Genomic DNA, 21,712 nt, shown 5'->3' on the forward strand with positions numbered 1-21,712 from the left:
TTAACCAGAGAGGAGAAGAGACAGTGATGAAGAGAATGCTGTCTAGCTAAGGTGAATGCTGTGCTAAAAACTATGTTAAATGATATGCTGCTTTTAGCATAAAAACTGTAACAGCTGATATCTTAGCAATGCATTTGATTCTATTATTCACTTGATGCTTTTAAGACATTTTATATCCTCATTTATAATTTTTAATGAAAACTGCCATTGTAAATGGGGCAGTGCATACACCAACCATTGAGAACCTCTTATCTATCTAGAGCTCTGAATCACAGAGGGGGAAAGAAGTCAAACTTTGGGCAAATAAAAATATAAAGTCATATATTTTGATTTTATAAAGAAAAAATATAAAAAGCTAACATCATTTTCTGTTAGTATAAATATTAATAAAATGCTATTTATCATACAATACCAAGTGATATTTTGAGGATAATGTGCTCCATGAAAGTATACAGATGTCTCTTTCTTCTATTCAATATGTATTTGTATTCATCTAGAAAATATATATATATTTCTTTTTTTATTTGTTTATTTGTTTATTTGTTTATTTGTTTATTTTATTTTTTGAGACGGAGTCTCGCTGTCGCCCAAGCTGGAGTACAGTGGCCAGATCTCAGCTCACTGCAAGCTCCGCCTCCCGGGTTTACGCCATTCTCCTGCCTCAGCCTCCCGAGCAGCTGGGACTACAGGCGCCCGCCACCACGCCCAGCTAGTTTTTGTATTTTTTAGTAGAGACGGGGTTTCACCGTGTTAGCCAGGATGGTCTCAATCTCCTGACCTTGTGATCCGCCCGTCTCGGCCTCCCAAAGTGCTGGGATTACAGGCTTGAGCCACCGCGCCCGGCCGTATATTTCATCAACAGATGTATTTCACTTATTTCATCAAGATATATATATTTCACATATATTTATTATATTTAATGCCATAATATATTTATAATAATAGTATATATTAAATATATATATATTTTCATCTGTTGAACAACTAGAGATAAATAAATACCAAGAAAAGGCTAAACATTTTGGAAAAATGTGAGATTTTATTAGGAAAAAAGATCAGATCTGAGCCTGAGGAAGGAATACTACAACTGCCTTTCTCAGACAATTACTTTATATTGTACTAGATAATTAACATCATGGCTTTTCATTAGCTGATCTGTTTTCTCGCCATTGTGTCAATATTTCGGTCCTGGATTTTAATTTTTCCCCAAATAGACTTAATCAGTTAATCAAACTGCTTTTTCCAGTAATTAGTCTGATCATACATTTTAACCACTAGGGGGAGCTATGCAGTTTCAGTCTGTCATGATTTCAAGGTGATAGAGGCAGGAAACAGCCAAATGCCTAGGCAAATAGGGAAGGGTCCCAACCCGCCCACATTACTGTGCTTGGGAGCTTGCCTAAACATGCTTACAGTGAAAAATTCCATCCCTTAACACATGAGCAGTAAGGGAAATAAATCAGTGTGGAGTGACTCAGAGTAAGGGTCCGCATGGGCACTGGGGGAATAGGGTGGAGCCACCAGGAATTTCTGCCTTATGCAGGGGAGGAGCCTGGCCTCTTCAACTTGTATGTGGTGGCCTGATACTCAATTTGTGAGGTGGAAACCTGCATGCAGGACTCCTGTTTGTGTTGAGAGCTTTCCTTTCGCTAAATAAATTCTGCCCTCCTCACCTTTTAACGTGTCTGTGTGCCTAATTTTTACTGGTTGTGAGACAAGTACCCAGATTAAGCTGAACCAAGGAACAAAAAATCCTGCATCAAAGGTGTGAAGAGAACCCAAATATATATTGCAAAAATGATCAATTCATCATATGCCTATGACATATGTACTGAGAGTTGGTGAATATAGTTACAGGGAAATGGATTAGACAAACCAAATTGAGCAACAGGTCTGTACTCTTCAAAAATTAGTGTTGTGAAAAACAACAAGAGTGAAGAATTAATTATTCCAGATTAAAACATGATATGAAGATTCTGTTTCTGTCCATAAGGAAGTAAAGGGACTGGATTTAATTTTCTGTCTTAAACTACTAGAAAACTTGAAAAAGTATATAAAACAACTGTTTTCAGACATTTAACAACAGGAAGCATAAGACTATGATCCCTGAGAGAAAAGAACAAATGAGGTTAGCCTGATGACTACAGTGGCATTTTGGCTAGAGGCACATTCTTGACTGTGTAGCAAGGAGGAACATTCTAAGCAGATCATGCTGGTCTCCTGTGATGAGATGAAGATCAGAGTTCAGGCAGTTTGAAGTAGCTGGAAGTTTCTGAGGAGCGCTCTGACAAGGAGAAAATCACACCAGAAAAGAGTTCCATAAATCTGCAAAGAGGTTTTTAACGAGTCTTTGCTAAATATGCATGCATAGGATAAAATTCCATGAAATTGGAAAATAAACCAACTAGGAAACTGTGAGCTAAATGTTATCTAAAACTCATTCAAGAATGGAAATCAGGTACTCCTTTGTAGTAATGCAAAGAACAGACAAAACTGTTAAAAGGATTAAATGAGTTAGGTATGCAAAATGTTCAGCATAGTGCTTGGTGTATGCAGGGTTGCCAGATTTAACAAATAAAAATACAGGATGCCCAGTTAAATTTAAATTTTGGGTTATCTAAAATTGGACATAGTTATACTAAAAATTAGTTATTATTTATCCAAGATGGAATATATACTAACAATTATTCATTATTTGTCTAAAATTTAAATTTACATGAGGACTCAGTTTTTTTACCTGGTAACCCTGGACATACATTAAATGCCCAATTAATGTTAAACAATGCTACTACAGCTGCCACTACCACCTTGCAACTGGAATTAATTCCCAACACACTGCAAAACTAAAGTGTTAAGAAAATTATGCCTTTTTGCAGACCTTGTGAGGTGATTATTCTTGTCATACCTTGAGCCTCTGATATTACCAACTACTCTTACTTGAAATTCTCTCTTCCTGTGCCTTTGGGACGACACGTGGTTTTGATGCTCTTTTGATTTTCTTCCAATCACTACAATGCTTAGGCTCCTTCTGTGTCACTGTTTTTCTCCTTCTCCTACCAACTGGTATTGTAGGCATTGCCTAAGGCTCAGTCTTTGTTCTTTCCTTATTTCCTTTCATTCCTTTCTCTTTGAAAAGCACGGCTTTTCTCATAGTTGTAGTCGTCACTTTTATGTTGATCTCTATGTCGTCCAAGCTTCAGTACTGCCCTTGTCCTCCTGCTTTCAGCCTGGATGTCCAGCTCACTACTTAAAATGTTCCTGTAGTCAACACAAGGGACTTCAGGTCCAACGTACACAAAATTAAACACTTCATCATGCTTCCTGATGGCCTCTCCTTCCAGTTTCCTGAGTTTTGTGCTAATATTCTTTATTTTTGACTTTTCTTTCTTTTTTAATCTTTACAGGTAATCAGTCTCAATTTGTATGGTTTCTTTGGGTAGTGGAATGAAAAAAATGCAATTTGAAGTAAAAATGAACTGCAGCTACTGCTACCTTCTGGGTTTATGTGTGAGTTTGGGAGGGAACTGTGGAGAGAATTGGCACTATATATTTCAGGGGGAATGTAAGTATCTATAAATATCTGTATGGTTTCCTTTTATTTACAGAGGCTTTTGGATATGAAAAGCAAGGCACAGCTGAAACTTTAGTTTCTGGTAGTTTATTTATTTACAGAATAATAGTAACACTCAGAATTGATGAACCTTTTTTTTTTTTTGACAGAGTTTTGCGCTTGTTGCCCAGGCTGGAGTGCAGTCGTGGTCTCAGCTCACTGCAATCTCTGCCTCCGAGGTTCAAACAATGCTCCTGCTTCAGCTTCCTGAGTAGCCAGGATTACAGGCACTCGCCACCATACCAGGCTAATTTTTGTAGTTTTAGTAGAGACTGGGTTTCACCATGTTGGCCAGCCTGGTCTCGAACTCCTGACCTCAAGTGATCCACCTGCCTCAGCGTCCCAAAGTGCTGTGATTACAGGCTCATGCGCCCAGCCTGAACCTTGATTTTTAACAGATCTTATTAATGAATGTTTGGTTATGCAAATGCAAGTCCAGAGCTGAGGAGTGGGTGGAAAACGGACATTTTCTATAAAATAAAGGATAGGAATTAAGAATACAGACTCAAGAAAGGGATTTAGGCAACAAAATGAGAAGCTGGAGTCTCCAGAGAAAGTCTCCTAATGAAGAATTGTGGGTGTCAGGCTACTTAGAACTTTTCAGAGCATGGATGTCTAATAGTCAGATTAAATGGCTTACTTAGCAGCACTGTACAACATCATTATTTCAAACCTTCAGCAAAGTTTTTTTAATACAAAAATATTCAGTGTTGAGCTGGGTCTATATCTGAATATATCTGAATTTCTTTTCTTTCCTTCTTTTTTTTTTTTTTTTTTTTTTTTTTTGAGACAGAGTCTTGCTCTGTCACCCAGGATGAAGTGCAGTGGCACAATCTCAGCTCACTGCAAGCTCCACCTCCCAGGTTCACGCCATTCTCCTGCCTCAGTCTCCCGAGTAGCTGGAACTACAGGCACCCACCACCACGCCTGGCTTATTTTTTGTATTTTTAGTACAGACAGCATTTCACCGTGTTAGCCAGGATGGTCTCGATCTCCTGACCTGGTGATCCACCCGCCTCTGCCTCCTAAAGTGCTGGGATTACAGGCGTGAGCCACCATGCCCCCCCGCCCCCCGTATCTGAAATTTCTACAAAGCAGAGACAAAAAGAAGCCACTGGGGTTTGAAGATGACAAAGAGATTTCACGCAAAACAGAAAGGGAGCCAAAAGTGACCATGTGGGCCCCTAGAAATGTACCGAAACTTTAGGAAAGATATTGAATTTCCTATATATTGAAGTAGCCTAAACCAATTTCATCTAAACCTCAAAAGACAAGGTGACTTTAGCTGCCATTTGGGTTACATTCTTTTCTTCTTTTTTGAGACAGAGTCTCACTCTGTCGCCCAGGCTGGAGTGCAGTGGCATAATCTGGGCTCACTGCAACCTCTGCCTCCCAGGTTCAAGTGATTCTCTTGCCTCAGCCCCTCCAGTAACTGGGATTACAGGCACCCACCACCATGCCTGGTTAGTTTTTGTATTTTTAGTAGAGACAGGGTTTTGCCATGTTGGCCAGGCTGGTCTCAAACTCCTGACCTCAGGTGATCCTCCTACCTCGGCGTCCCAAAGTCCTGGGATTATGGGCATGAGACACCATACCCGGCCATGGGTTACATTCTTTTAACAGATTCTGAGAATCTGTGTCTTTCCAATGCCACCACCTCTAACAAATCGCACTGAGGTGACAGCTATTGCCTCCTGATGGGTCTCTTGGTCTCTGTTACTTCCACTCATACATATCCATTCTTCCACTAATCTTCCATTTTGTTTTTATGGATTCTAAGTCAGAAGTTTTTCTACCAGTTAACTGTGTGACTCTTGCCATAACACAGGATGATTGACAGTTAATTCTTGCTTTTCAATACTATGAATTTCTTTAAATGATGTTGGATCACAGAACAGTTACATACTGAAAGCTCTTATTTTGCTTAATTATAAACACGACTTTACTCTTTATCTCCAGCAGATGGGGCCAGGGAAAAGATTTTGCCAAGGTTCCAAATGCTGACGTTTCTTTGAAGCAGCTGCTTTATCCCAGGTTCTTACACAATCCTCACAACAGCCCTATTAAGTAGAAATTAAAACCTGTTTCACAATGGGAAAGTTGAGGCTTAGAAGGTTAAGTCATTTGACCAAGGCTGCATGAGTTAGTAAGTGACAGAGCCAAGATTAGATCACAAATCTGACTCCAAACCCCGTGCTCTTCCTATACTGTGTTTCCTCTCAGAAGAAGAAAAATGCTTATTTCAGCTATGTCCCCTAGATAGCAGAGCACCGTGCATTTTTGGAGATTGCAGGTGAACTGATGATTAAGCAAATTAATCAGGAAAAAAATGAAGTGTAAGGATTTTTAGCAGTGTTGTATGAGCAGATCAGTGAAATGCAAAGTAGCAATAATCAAGGACTCAACGTTCTTGCCTTTCTTACTTCATGAAATTATTGTAAGAACCAAAAGAGAAAATGGACCCCAAAAAAGCGCAACAGAAAGTATAAAGTACTCTCCAAGTATGGGGTTTAATGATTTTGGTTTTTATTGTTTGCAAAATTATCCTTTGGATCCTATTTGTGCAGTGATTTATAATTGATTTTTTAACAGAATGTCGGCTTTTCGTGGGGAAACATTTACTAGCTCACTTCATAAACCTGACAGCTGCAGGCAGGTGAGATGCACAGCAGCAGCAGTAGCAGAAGTAGGTTTGCACTTCTGGGAACAGCTGGAAACTCTGGGAGGAGATTCAGATAAGTACTATGGAAATACAGACGGCAAGAATCTGACAAGTTCTCAGTGGAAGGTACATACACTTAGGTTTGAATTTTAGGCAGAATTTTTTGAGGTAATGACATTCTATAATAGTAGATGGGGAAGCAATCATCACTGAACTCCATCCCTGTCCAAATCCTGCAGTGTATCAGTAATAGGTTTAATAAAGATTGGACAGCCTTGGGGAGAATTGGATATCATGCAAATAGAAGCAATTTGAAAGTAGTATTACTTTTCCTTTGCAAAAGCAGTATACGTCTCTTTTTTAAAAGCAAGGAAATTTTTATCTATCAAGTGAATGTCTCATTTCCCAATTTTCATCTTTCCCCACAATCCCTCTGCTAAAAGTTTGTCATGTATTTTTCTCTCATTTTAGCATATTTTCTCTCTTAAATATATGTATTTGCTCTCTTTCTCTCCAAATACACACACACTCTGTATATGGATTATAAATGCATACATTTATGTATTACAGTTCATTTATTATATTATAATTTGTATATGTATTTAAACAAAAATTGGACACCTACTATAACTCTTCTGATTTCTGCTCCAGCCACTTACTCTATTGTGAGCATGTTTTTGCATTAGTATGTTCAGCCCTACCTCATGGTAAAATCAATTTTGAAAGCTAATTTAGAAATAGCGACAGAAAGAATATAAAGTAATACTTTCCAAGGGCTGGGGAAATAAAGACGGGAAAGGAAATGAGTGGGAGAAATGGTAATTAATAAACAGAATGAGTTGGACAATTGTTTCTCTTTATCTCTCTGCTTCTGTATTAAATACTCAGACAGTTTTTTATTTACAGGGTGAAGTGCCTCAAGAATAAATGTTTGATTCTCATAAATCTTTAGATGTAGTTGTTTTATGGTTAAAGAAATCTTTCATATAAATGGGCTTAGTGAACAAGTAGAAAGAACACACAGGAAACTAAAAGCCAGCGGTTTCTTTTGCTGTATAAGGCCTCTTGCTAGAACCTACCAATCCGTACAGATGTCACTTTTGAAATGGGATTTATTTATGTTATTGCTATTCTTTTGCTCACAGTTAAATGGAAAAGCATACTGTGAGTTTTGCTATATAAAAACAAACAACACTGCTGGAATGTATTTGACATATAGTGTTTCTGCACAAGAAAATTTGCCATGATAATTTTCTTAGAGGGAGGACTAATGCTCCCAGAGACATTCTGGATAGAATTGAGTTTAGAATATATAAAAGGTCTAAGAACTAACATAATGTTAAAATTGTTCTTAAAAGAGGTTTCTATGTTGGCCAACTGAAACAGTAAATTCAAATGCGTTTTCAGTTTCTACACCTGGAAATAACTCTAGAGATAAGATTAATGAGGTGTTGGAATTAGCAGGGTAACATAAGCAGCACCATTGGCCCCTTTAAATAATAGCCTCCTTGATTTGAAGGGCAAGGCCAACTCTTGCCTACTTGTTTGCCTTCCAGAAATTTCTTTTTAAGGCACTTCCTTAATATTCAACACAGCTCTCAAAAAGAGATAGGGATCATGAAGAAATAAATGCGTTCAGCTAAGAGTTTTCAGATAATCTATTGAACTAGTAGGAGGTGGAATAGGACGGGGATGTAGGCAGACAAAAAACTAAGCCAGCAAACCAACAGTCAATCAAATCATCCCTGCCCAGAGAGCACTTATAATCTAGCTGTGGAGAGCAAGCTGGCAGAAGACAAATTTTTAAGTAGAGAAGGCTATTCAACTCCTTGAAGACCAATATTAAGATCTGGGATTAGAGAATATTAAATTTTCATCTTTCTGGTGCTGAGTGTGGTAGATAGATTCTAAAGAGGCCCTTATGATCCTGCCTCCACACCTAGGAGGCACCTCCACACCACTCCAGGCCATAAAGGCCTTCCACACCTTTATGTAGTCATCCTCTCCTCCTCTTCCTCCAAGTGTGGAAGAAACTGTGACTTGCTTCTAGCCATTAGAATATGACAAAGGAAATGAGATGTATGGGATTATGTATATATGGTTACATTAAATAAGATCACAACTTCCAGGCTGGGTGCCCCTGGTGGCTCATGCACTTTGAGAGGCGAGGCAGGCAGATCACCTGAGGTCAGGAGCTCAAGACCAGCCTTGCCAACATGGTGAAACCCATCTCTACAAAAATACAAAAATTAAGGCTGAGCACGGTGGCTCACGCCTGTAATCCCAGCACTTTGGGAGGCCGAGGTGGGTGGATCACGAGGTCAGGAGATTGAGACCATCCTGGCTTAAACAGTGAAACCCCGTCTCTACCAAAAATACAAAAAAAATTAGCTGGCATGGTGGCATGCGCCTGTAATTCCAGCTACACAGGAGGCTGAGGCAGGAGAATCGCTTGAACCTGGGAGGCAGAGGTTGCAGTGAGCCGAGATTGTGCCACTGCACTCAAGCCTCGGCAACAGAGCGGGACTCCATCTCAAAACAAACAAACAAACAAACAAACAAACAAAAAACAAAAATTAATCGGGCATGATGGCGGGTGCCTGTAATCCCAGCTACTCAGGAGGCTGAGGTAGGAGAATCACTTGAACCCTGGAGGCAGAGGTTGCAGTGAGCCGAGATTGCACCCTTGCACTCCAGCCTGGGCAACAGAGCAAGACTCTTGTCTCAAAAATAAAAAATAAGATCACAACTTCCAACTTGTAAAGAGACCCTTTCTCCCATGCTGACTTTGAAGAAGCAAGCTTCCATGTTGTTTACATCCCTATGGAGAGGGCCATGTGGCAAGGAACTGAGAGCAGACTCCTGCCAACAAGAAACTGAACCCCTCAGTTTGGCAGCTTGCAAGGAACTGATAGCATTGCCAAGAAACACATAAGCTTAGAAGTGGATTCTTCCCCATTAAAACTTCAGATGAGAACACAGTCCTGGCCAACACTTTCATTGTAAAGGACACAATTAAGCAACGCCTGGACTACTGACTCATAGAAACTATGAGACAATAAATGTGTATTGTTTTCAGATGAGAGTTTGTAGTAATATTATTCAATAGCAATAGAGAACTATATATTGAAGCATAAAACGTATAGGTTGATACCTAGTATCACCTAATTGAATCTTATAAATCTTTACCCACTGTAAAGGGAAAAACAACTCTAGAGTCTGTATGAAATTCTCCCACTGCCAATGTAACCTTTGATGTCCTTATTTAGAGATTCTCATTAGTTTTTCTTGTTTTTGGATAAGTAGCCCTACCTGTAGCACTGTAGCACTGAAGAGTTCTATGTTGCCACCCAACCATGACTTACTTGGCCAAGGGTGATGTTTTCCAGGCCAGTTAGACTTTTTCTTCTAAGTATATGGAGTTAAGGTGAAAAGGCAGAGTTCGTAAGACAGAGGCAGAATCTGGAGCTGAAAGATTGTGTAGAATTGAAGCCAGAGTAAGGGTCATGCAGATTAACAGTTACAAGTGAGCCAAAATCATGGCAGAACAGACCAAGGAGCTGTTTAGAGGCCACTGGCCTTCAGAGAGGAGACTGTAGCAGGACACGGGAGGAAGTAGAAGTGAGAACCTCTTAGGGAGAGAGACAAAGCAGGGCTTGCTGATGTTTGGTTTCATTTTCTGCAAAAGATAAAGGAAAAGGAAATGGAAAGATTCTCTCTTTCTTTACAACAACTCTTCCTTTCTCTAACCTTGCAACTACATTATACATGATCAAAGGATATTGTGTTTAATTTTTAGATTTACATTTTATTGTTATTGTTTTAAAATCAAAATGTACAAAAATATCCATCATAATTGTGTTTCCCATCTATGCAGTCTCTGCTTTCTGTAAACAAAAATGTAATCCTAAGGCCCCCACAAAAAACTGAATGGATTTCCTCTTGGCCAAGGGAAACCTGAAAAGCTGAATTCCCAACCATGATGGGAAAGGAGGTCAGATATGCCTCATTAAACACCTTCCCTTTTGGAGTTTAGACACAACTGACCAGTGCTAACATTGAAACAGAGATTATAAGCCTGACAAAACATACTCACTTGAGCAATAAGATGCCAGATTCTAACCTGACTCTGGTATAGCATCACATGACAACAGACCCTGAAGGAAAGAAAAATATTTTACCCCAAATATATTTCTTTGACATCTCTTGAAATAGTTCTGTAAAGCAGTGTTTTGTTGGGGAAATTTGTATCTACAAGAATCTCCTTCCCTTTTAGCCTTTTCCCTGATATAAGAGAGATTAAATGAGAGTATGAATCCTTTAAGGCCTGAAAAGAGATATTTACCATTTATTTTCTCTGAAATTTGGTACCTGGAGGGTTCTTCCACATAACAAGAACTTTGGTTTCCCAACCCTTCTTATCTTAACTGAAGCATTTCTTTCTACTGAGTTCTTTCATTGTGGGCACACTTTCTTAGAACCTCCTGAGAATGGTCCCCAGGTCATGGTCACTCATATTGGCTCAGAATAAATATCTTTAAAATATTTTGTAGAGTTTGCCTTTTTCATCAACATTTACACACCCTCATAAAGATTATTAATGTCACTAGTCTAGTGTTTATCCTTCCAGATATTTATGCATATTCTGTAATTGCCTGATGGGTTCATCTTGTCCACAACCCGGAAAATTCAATGCACTGAGAACAGTAAGTTTTTATAGCAAAGAAGTTTAATCAATGCACGGCTAGCAAAATGAAACATGGAGTTTATTACTCAAATCAGCCTCTTTGAGAACTCAGAGGCTCAAGTTTTGAATGGGTAATTTGGTTGGCAGGAGACTAGGGAATGGGTGCTGCTGAGTGGTTGGGGATGAAATTATGGGGTTGTGAAAAACAGTCCTTGTGAAATGAGTCAGCCTCTGGGTGGGGGCCACAGGACCAGTTGAGTCTTGAGTCATGGATCCAGGTGAAGTAAATCAGTCAACAGAATAAAGAAGTCTGAAAAACATCTCAAAAGACCAATCTTAGGTTCTTTTATCAATCTTAGTGATCAATCTTAATGATGTTTTCTATAGGAGCAACTGAGAAAGTTACAAATCTTGTGACCTCTGGCACAGTAAACAATTATAGAAAGGCAAACTATGCCCACACCTTAGCTGAATTCAGACCCCTCCCTTAATCCTAATCTTGTGACCTTTCATTAGTCTTACAGAGGTGGTTTCAGTTCCCAAACAGGAAGGGGGTCAGTTTTATGTAGCGACTATTAGCATTCTTGCTTCAAAGTTAAACTATAAACTAAGATCCTTCTATGGTAGCTTGGCCTATGCCCAGGAAAGAATGAGGACAGCCGGCCTGTGAGGCCAGAAGCAAAATGGAGTCAGTAATGCTAGCCTTCTTTCACTGCCAAGTGGTTTCAATTCAAGCAAAAATCTTTTTTCTCTTCTTTTTCTTAATGTACTATAATTTATATTTAGCTTGTCCCTTATTTTCTTTTTTCTCTGGTTGCTTATATGATTTTTTAAACATGTAATTTTCACTCTGATGTACCTAGGAGTGGATTTCTTCATTTGATATGCTTACAGTTTGCCAAACTTGAATGCATGATTAATGTCTTTCATCCATTTTGGGAAATTCTCCAAAATTATTTCTTCCTATTTGTCTGGAGTCTAAGCAATTGCAAATCTACAAGATCTTTCTCTCTCTTCCAGAACATCCTCTATGCCACTACTTACTCAGCAAAAGTCTTATGGTGAAAAACTGAGGTACCGGAAAAGCTAACCCTGTGTTTGGAGCTTCTTTAGATTCAAGCCAACTGTTTCAAACAACATGCAGACAGTAAAAGTTCAGTTGGTTTCAACCTGTCTCAGCAAAAGTCTGCTGCTGAGACAAGGTTACTCTTCCACTTGTCCATGCTTCTGGACTCCTCAAATATGCCCTTGGAGATAAAAGTGACCGTGGAGATTTGTTCACCTAAAAAAGTCTTGTTCCTTTTGCTAATTTATTTAACTTCTTTGTTTTCACAGATCCTCAATAACTTTAAAGAAAAAAATAGTTTCCCTATTTCCTTGGTGTTTTCTCATTGTTTTCACAGGATGATGGCTTTTTGCAACTGTTGGGGCTCAGAAAACAGTAGCCCCAAATGAAGGCCTCAGCAGCAGTCTCAGAAGCAAAAGATTTTCTCTGACCTTTTTCTGTCTTCCTCTCAGTCCCATTCTTCCCAGAGGCTAGCCATAAAAACTAGAATCTCTCTTCCCCAAGGTATGTCATAGAAACCAAAACTCCTTTTCCTGAAAGTAGGCCAGAAAATCTAAAACATTCTTTCAAAAACTGTCCATAAAGAAATTATCTGATCTAACTTATTTGACTGTATGTCATACAAGGTCTTGACTGTAGGTCAAGAACCTCATTTCAGAGAAGGTCCTGCCCATACACAGAAGGAGACCAAGAAGCAGCTAGACAGAGAGGCCTTGCTGGGTTTTCCCACCCATTCTGTTATCATTAGATCACACCCTTTTTGTCCAATCATATTGCTACATGGCCATCCATACTTGATTGGACCTCAGTATAAAAACGGACAATTTCCCTTGTATCTTTGTATCTTCATTCTGAAGGGTCCCATGGATACTTATTAAATACGTTGGTATGCCTTTGCTCCTATTAATCTGCCTTTTGTGAGTTAATTTTTCAGTGAGCCTTCAGAGGACTAAGGAGAAAACTCTTCCTTGGCCCCCATACAACCATTTACTGTTAAGTGGGCATAGATCTTCTAATTCTTTTTGACGTTTTTCATTCAAATGTGATTTTGCTTGCTTTTAGCTTTCTATATTGTATGCCTTCTGCGTGGCTTTAGTTATTGGTATACGTCGTTGTGTCTCCCTCAGTTTTGTCATTATTTCTGTGATGGTTTTATTCTTTGTTTCCTCCATTTGTTTCTGGAGCTTTGACAGTCTGTGTTTTATCTTTTACTGCTTCCTTTCTCTTTGCTTTTCCTGTGCTTTTTCTCCTATTTCTCTTAGCTCTTAAATCTTAGCTTTTTACTTCTTTATCTAGGATAATACCTTATGAATTTGAACATATATTTTACAATATATGTTTAAATTTTTAACTTCCTTATGATGACTGGTTTTTCATGCTGTGTGTCCTCTTGTGTTTGCTCCTATTTCTTTCCTCTTTTAGGGTGAGTTCATAGAGATTCTGTGCTGGTTGCTATTTGATTACTCATTTTTGGAAAAAAAGTGAACTTTTATATGTTTACCTGAAGCTCATACCAGGGCTATGTTCCAGGTTAGTTGAAGTAATCTTCCGAATGATTTTATGTGTAAGTCTGTTTATCCTTTATTTCTTCCCGGTCGACAGATATAGGGTTTATGAGATTTTTTTTCATAATAAAAAGTCTGATCTTCACCTCTGTCTGTAAAACATATGGGTTCGTACAAATATGACTTATTTATATATGGTTCTTCCTATAGTCTTACCTTCTGTGCTTCTTGGAACTAAATGGGTCCAGGGAAGTTTCTGTTCTTCATTTTGCATTTTGCTTCTCTCATCACAAGCAAGAGGTTAGGGTTTACACCTCTGGCTGTGCTCCTTTCCTTTCCTTGTCTGTCCTTTGGGATGCTTATTTTGCTTATCCTTTCTCTGCCTCTATAAATTTTCTTCTCTACTTCCTCCCACTAATATATTGGCTTTATCTTATGGTTTTTGACAGCTTGCTACACTTATTTTGTGGTTTGGGGTTTCAGCTTTTTCCTGTTGCCACAAAAACTGGGTGAATGATTTTGTTTCTTGTTCTCCTTTTTGATTCTAAGTGAATTCCAGGAAAGAAAAGAGGAAAATACAGATTGTAATATACAATCTTCAAAATTGTGATTTCATTATTTGTTGAGTGTCTTCTATGTTTCAGGTTCTTTCAAGTTGGCTATTGCAATACATGTTACAAGTTATTTATAATCTGTAAAAAATATGATCTTGGAAAGCTTATTGAAGGAATCATTTTAAACAGTAAAATCAAATTATATCTAAACAGTGATATCGTTTTATTACACATAGATTTTTATTAGCTTTGAAAATCCCTAGATTTAGTTCCATAATTTATATCAGTAACCTTTTTGAGACACTTCATCTCTTTGGGTAATAATCACTTTTAATTAATTTAGATATTCTATATAAAGCCTTTAGCATAAACCCAAGCAAACAATTAGTGTTCAATAAATGTTAGCTCTATTTTCTCTGTTCTCTGTGCTTGTTATCTATTGACTCCCCACAATAGCCTATTATCATCTCTATTATGAGAAGACAGTGAAGATCAAATATGTTAAACAGCTCACCCAAGGTGAGTGGCAGAAACAGATGTCACACCCAGGTCTGCTGCTTCCCTAGCCTGGACCCTTAGTCTCTTTTTCTTAATGTCTATATCATGCTACATGCTTTGAGAATCACTGAGAAACTGCCTTCAGTTTCTCTTTTAAATAAAAACCTTTCTTCCTACTTTGTGTTTTTGTCAGTCTCTTTTGTCCCAATCTTTTAAAACAACTTTGTGGTAGAAAGCATAACTTAGTAAGGGCCTGACTTATGCTCATGTCAATGGAAAGATGACTTCGTTTTCTTTTCTTTTCTTTTTCATTTTTATTTTTTTAGATGGAGTCTCACTCTGTTGTCCAGGCTGGAGTGCAATGGCGTGATCTCGGCTCACTGCAGTCTCTGCCTAATGGGTACAAGCAATTCTCTTGCCTCAGCCTCCCACACATTTTGTTTCCTAAGACTAAGTTTCCACTTACACATCCTCCATTTAGGACCTACATTTCTTATAGCAACATGGCATTGTAAATGCCTGTCTAATCTCCCTTTCCGTAACCCATCCTGTTTCTAATCTCCCTTTTTCGTTTCCATGGACCACACATGTATTAGTTCATTCTCACACTGCTGTAAAGAAATACTCATGACTGGGTAATTTATAAAGGAAAGAGGTTCAATTGACTCACAGTTCCACATGGCTGGGGAGGCCTCAAGAAACTTACAATCATGGCAGAAGGGGAAGCAGGCAAATCTTACATGGTGGCAGGTGAGAGAGAAGAGTCAGCAAAGGAGGAACTTCCAAATACTTATAAAACCATCAGATCTCATGATAACTCACTGTCATGAAAACAGCATGGGGGAAACCACCTCCATGATCCAATCACATCCCACCAGGCCTCTCTCTCAACACGTGAAGATTACAAGTCAAGATGAGATTTGGGTGGAGACACAAAGCCTAATCATATCATTCTGCCCCTGGCCCCTCTCAAATCGCATGTCCTCACATTTCAAAGCCAATCATGCTTTCCCAAGAGCCCCTCAAACTCTTAACTAGTTTCAGCATTAACCCAAAAGTCCACAGTCCAAAGTCTGAGACAAGGCAAGTCCCTTCCGCCTATGGGCCTGTAAAATCAAAAGCAAGTTAGTTACTTCCAGGATATGATGGGGGTACAGGCATTGAGTAAATGTTCTCATTCCATATGGAAGAAATTGGCTAAAACAAAGACACTACGGGCCCCATGCAATTCCAAAATCCAGTGGGGCAGTCATTAAATCTTAAAGTTCCAAAGTAATTTTCTTTGACTCCATGTCTCACATTTAGGTCATGCTGATGCAAGAGGTGGGCTCTCATGGTCTTAGGCAGCTCCACCCCCCTGGCTTTGCAGGATACAGCCCCTGCTCTCACCTACTTTCACGGCTGGTGTGTATATTTTTCAGGTGCATAGTGCAAACTGTCAGTGGATCTACCATTCTGGAGTATGGAGGACAGTGATCTTCTTCTCACAGCTCCACTAGGGAGTGCCCCGGTGGAAACTCTGTGTGGGGACTCCAACTTCACATTTCCCTTCTGCACTGCCATAGAAGAGGTTCTTCATTAGGGCCCCACCCCTGCAACACAATTCTGCCTGGACATTCAGGCGTTTTCATGCATCCTCTGAAATCTAGGTCAAGGGTCCCAGATCTCAATTTTTGTCTTCTGTGCACCTGCTGGACACCACATGGAAGCTGCCAAGGCTTAGGACTAGCACCCTCTGAAGCAATGGCCTGAGTCATACATTGGCCCCTTTTAGCCATGGATGGAGCGGCTGGGACACAGGGTACCACGTCCTAAGGCTGCACACAGCAGAATGGCCTTGAATCTGGTCCACTAACCCATTTATTTCCTCCTAAACCTCTGGGCCTGTGATGGGAGGGGCTGCCACAAAAGTTTCTGATATGCCCTGGAGTTATTTTCCCTAATATCGTGGTGATTAGCATTTGGCTCTTCATTAGTTATGCAAATTTCTACAAGTGGCTTGAATTTCTCCCCAGGAAATGGCTTTTTCTTTTCTATCACATCATCATGCTGCAAATTTTTCAATCTTTTATGCTCTGCTTCTCTTTTAAACTTAAGTTTCAATTTCAGATTCTCTCTCTCAAGTTCAAAGTTCCAGAGATCTCTAGGGCAGGACAAAATGCCTTCAGCCTCTTTGCTAAAGCATAGCAAGAGTGACTTTTGCTCCCACTCCCAAGAAGTTCCTCATCTCCATTTGAGATCACCATGCCTGGACTTCATTGCCCACATAATTATCAGCACTTTAGTCAAAACCATTCAACAAGTCTCTAGGAAGTTCAAAACTTTCCCACATCATCCTGTCTTCTTCTGAGCCCTCCAAACTGTTTCAACCTCTGCCTGTTACCCGGTTCCAAAGTCACTTCCACATTTTTTGGTATCTTTCTAGCAGTACCCCACTCTCTATGGTACAAATTTCCTGTATTAGTTAGTTCTTACAGTGCTATAAATAAACAACTGAGACTAGTCATTTATAAAGGAAAGTGGCTTAACTGACTCACAGTTCAGCATGGCTAGGGAGGCCTCAGGAAACTTACAATGGTGGCAGAAGGGGAAGTTGATACATCTTACATGGTGGCAGGTGAAAGAGAACAGTGAGCAAAGGGGGAACTTCCAAATACTTATAAAACCATCAGATCTTGTGAGAACTCACACATTATCATGAGAACAGCATGGGGGGAAATCACTCCCATGATCCAATCACCTCCCACTAGTTCTCTCCCTCAACACATCAGGTTTGCAATTCAAGATAAGATTTGGGTGGGGGCACAAAACTTAACCATATCACCATCCTTCCTCTCCTTACATTTATCCCTCTGATCTCTTCTAGCTTTCCAGCCCCTTGAAGAGGCCATCTCACATTTTTAAGCACTGTGTGAAGCTATGGCCCTCTACACTTTTCAAAATAAAATATCTACAAGGCAAACAAGTCTTTCTCCTGCTTGCCCTAATCAGGCTATAATATTGGTGGTTTATTATGCTAACAAAATCAATTCTTATTCACATCTTTCAGATAAACAGATACCTAGGTAGGGATTAGATATGCAGTGGATTTACTGTGGAAACTCCTTTGAAAGATAAAGTGGGAAGGAGGAAAAGTAGATAGAGATAGCCTTCAGGCCATGATCCAGGTCTTAATTTGTGAAAAGAGAGAGAGAGAGAGAAAAAAACTGGGTAGGAAAAGTCTCAGTTTGTGGTACCTTTCTGAGAAAGTTTTGGTCATGTTGATAAAGAGTTCCTGAGTCAGCCGGGCGCGGTGGCTCAAGCCTGTAATCCCAGCACTTTGGGAGGCTGAGATGGGCGGATCACGAGGTCAGGAGATCGAGACCATCCTGGCTAACACGGTGAAACCCCGTCTCTACTAAAAAAAATACAAAAAACTAGCCGGGCGTGGTGACGGGCGCCTGTAGTCCCAGCTACTCGGGAGGCTGAGGCAGGAGAATAGCGGAAACCTGGGAGGTGGAGCTTGCAGTGAGCTGAGATCCGGCCACTGCACTCCAGCCTGGGTGACAGAGCGAGACTCTGTCTCAAAAAAAAAAAAGAGTTCCTGAGTCAAAGTTGCTAATGAAAAGTGTCCTACATTGGACAGAAACAGGACAGACTAGTTATCCTCTTACACTCAGCCTTGGCTGCAAGCAGCCTGGTAGCAATGTGGCTTCAGGGTTTACAGGCAGCCACTCTGATTCTTGTGACTCCCCATTTTCCAAGAACTGAGTTAGTACATGAAGACAGTTTCAACAGTCCTATGATTTCATCCCCAACCAATTGGCAGCACCAATTCTCTAGTCCCTTGCCTGCCAAATTATCCTTAAAAATCCTAGCCTCCAAGCTCTTAGAGAGGCAGATATTAGAAACGTCTTCTGTCCTGCTGCTAAGCTGCCTTGTGATAATTAAATGCTTTCTCCATTGCAACACCATTGCCTCAGTGTATTGGCTTTTCTGTGCAGTGGGCAGGAAGAACCCACTGGGCTATAACACTATTCATAAAATGACATCCACTTGTTACAAGGGCAAAAAACAAACATACATTAAAAAAAAAAAAAACCCTGAAATCTAAATTTTCACCTCTATGCCATTTTACTTTACTAACGAGAATTAAATTATTAAATTATTGGGAATTAATAAAGAAGTATATTTGACCTATCACACCGGGTGGATAGAAAGGGTTTTGGCAGTTTGCGTGCTTAATAGTTTAGGGACCAAGGGAAAACTTGCCCTTCACTCTCTGAAGGATTGCTGAAAAACCAGCAGATAAAAGACAGGTTAATAGGAGAAGTGGCACACAAATTTATTAACGTGTATATGAGGAAGAGTTGCAGAGTGATTACTCAACTCCTCAACGGAGTGTAGAAGCTTCCATATCACCTTGAGGCTACAGAAAGAACAGGGTCTTGGAGCATGGCCAAAACTAGGTGGTAAATCAGGTTTTAGTGGCAAGATAGGTTATAAAAGGGGGAGAAGATGAGGCCTACCTATGAAAGTGGCCTTATATGTAGATGAAATCCCTAGGTAGGAGCCCTCAGAGAGAATGAATGGTAAATGTTTCTTTTAGACCTTTAGGGTGTCAAAGTGTCAGTTAATCTTTCCTACATTGGGACAAGGCAGGGCTTCAGAGAAAGCCTGACTGCATCAATGAAGATTCTCTACAGATGCAAATCTCCCCCATAAAAGACAGCTTTGCAGGGCCACTTCTGTTAGCTGGCTGTCTGAGAAGCCGTCTCAAACTATGTCAAAGAAGTGTATTTTGGGGTGAAATATTCTGATTTCCTTGAATAGTAAAATGTTCTGTAAATAGTAAAAATATGAAGAATCTTCAAATGGCTCTTGGTGAGACAAATCATATTAGCTCTTAAGCACACATTTTTCTCCTATGAAGATAAATACCCTAATTTTATCTCAATTATCTAATAAGAGTGGGAGTTTCCTTCCTAGGATATTTTGTTTTAATGGTATTCTTAATTATTTAAGAATTATTTCACTAGTTTCTCAGTATTTCCATTTTCACTTGTATGATTCTACAGAATGTTATATATTGTTTTTAATTTCGATTTTCATCTGCCTTGACTTTTTGCATCTTCCTGAATTTTATTGCTTACTACCCATTGGCTAAAATCTGTATTTTTTTTTTTTTTCTTTTTTGAGACAGGGTCTCACTCTGTTGCCCAGGCTGGAGTGCAGTGGCATGATATCAGCACATTGCAACCTCTGCCTTCCAGGTTCAAGCGATTCTGGTGTCTCAGCCCCCTCAGTAGCTGGAATTACAGGCAAGACCCACCATGCCAGGCTAATTTTTGTATTTTTAGTAGAGATGGGGTTTCTTCCTGTTGGCCAGGCTGGTCTTGAACGCCTGGCCTCTAGTGATCCACTCACCTCGACCTCCCAAAGGGCTGGGATTATAGGCATGCGCCACCATGCCTGGCCTAAAATCTGTATCTTTAATGGCTGTCTATGACAGTGACTTCTGCCTATGTCTTAGGTCCTGCTTCCAGCCATCCCCTGTTAAGCACTTTATCTTTCAATAACGTAAAATTGCTCATGTTTTCTCACATCCACTTTAGTGTTTCATGTCTTTGCTAATAATGTTAGCTGCATAGGCCCCTCTCCTTGACCCTCTCGCCCTTTAACTCTTTGTCCTATTTTCCTCAGTTAACTAACTCCAAATCATGTTTCAAACCTTAGTTCACTTGTGGCTGGGCGTGGTGGCTCAAGCCTGTAATCCCAGCACTTTGGGAGGCCGAGACGGGCGGATCACGAGGTTAGGAGATCGAGACCATCCTGGCTAACACGGTGAAATCCCGTCTCTACTAAAAAATACAAAAAAACTAGCCGGGCGAGGTGGCGGGCGCCTGTAGTCCCAGCTACTCGGGAGGCTGAGGCAGGAGAATGGCGTGAACCTGGGAGGTGGAGCTTGCAGTGAGCTGAGATCCGGCCACTGCACTCCAGCCCCGGCGACAGAGTGAGACTCCGTCTCAAAAAACAAAAAACAAAAAAAACAAACCTTAGTTCACTTGTTTCCTCTTTCCTAAAGCCTTTTATGATTCCCTTATTCTGGGTAGGGGCTCTGCCTCTGTGTTTTCATGGTAACCTTTTTGTACTTCTGTCTGACTTCTTTTTTTTTTTTTTTTTTTTTTTTTTTGAGACGGAGTCTCGTTCTATAGCCCCAGGCTGGAGTGCAGTGGAGTGATGATCTTAACTCACTGCAACCGCTGTCTCCTGGGTTCAAGGAAGTCTTGTGCCTCAACCTCCCAAGTAGCTAGGATTACAGGCGCCCACCACCACGCCCAGCTAATTGTGTATTTTTAGTAGAGATGGGGTTTCACCATGTTGGCCAGGCTGGTCTCGAATTCCTGACCGCAGCTGATCCACCCACCTCGGCCTACCAAAGTGCTGGGATTACAGGCATGAGCCACCGTACCCAGCCTGACTTCTTATGTGTCATAAAATCATTTCTTATGTGCCTATCTTCTTACAACACAAGCAAACCTCCTGGGAACAGGAATCATGTTCCATCCATTCTACATTATCCTCCTAGCATTGTATCTGACACATAATGCATGTAAAATAAATGTCTGTAGAATGTGACTCCAGTTTCTTCTGCTCCCTTTGGCTTAGAATATGTATGACCTTGATATTTTAGGCATTTGCATTTTTCAACATAGTGTGTGTTACAAATTCTGGCTAGCTTGGGGATGTTATTATTTTAACTCTGGCTATTGCTTCATGTAGTCATTTTAGTTACCATTTTTAGTGATAGCTGTCTATGTGAAACAGAGAGGTCTTTGGACTTGAAAATTATTGAACTCCATGTGATAAGCTTCACATATGAAAGAAAGAGATCTGACTGTACAATAACCTGAAAAGTGACATGGTTTAGTCGCTAAAGTTGAAACCATTCCCACAGGGCTGACAAGAATTGCATGCCAGGTCCTGGCCAGAAAAGATATTAATAGCTATAATTAAGCATTAATCAGGGTACACTTTGGCTCACTTCCTTGTTGCTGAATGTCACATACCACTAGATACTGCCCATCTGCCACCTCATTGTTCCTATAGTTAGGATTTCTGATAATGGGGGTGTAAGACTGTTTAAGGAT

General features: G+C 40.0%; 1 pseudogene; it reads left to right on the plus strand.

The window, feature by feature from the left end:
* The first annotated feature begins 6,203 nt into the window (after positions 1 to 6,203).
* Positions 6,204 to 21,712, plus strand: part of LOC117081358 — a 176,315-nt pseudogene continuing 160,806 nt past the window's right edge.

The sequence above is a fragment of the Trachypithecus francoisi genome, unplaced genomic scaffold (genome assembly GCF_009764315.1).
Source record: "Trachypithecus francoisi isolate TF-2019V2 unplaced genomic scaffold, Tfra_2.0 Lachesis_group8, whole genome shotgun sequence".
NCBI lineage: Eukaryota > Metazoa > Chordata > Mammalia > Primates > Cercopithecidae > Trachypithecus > Trachypithecus francoisi.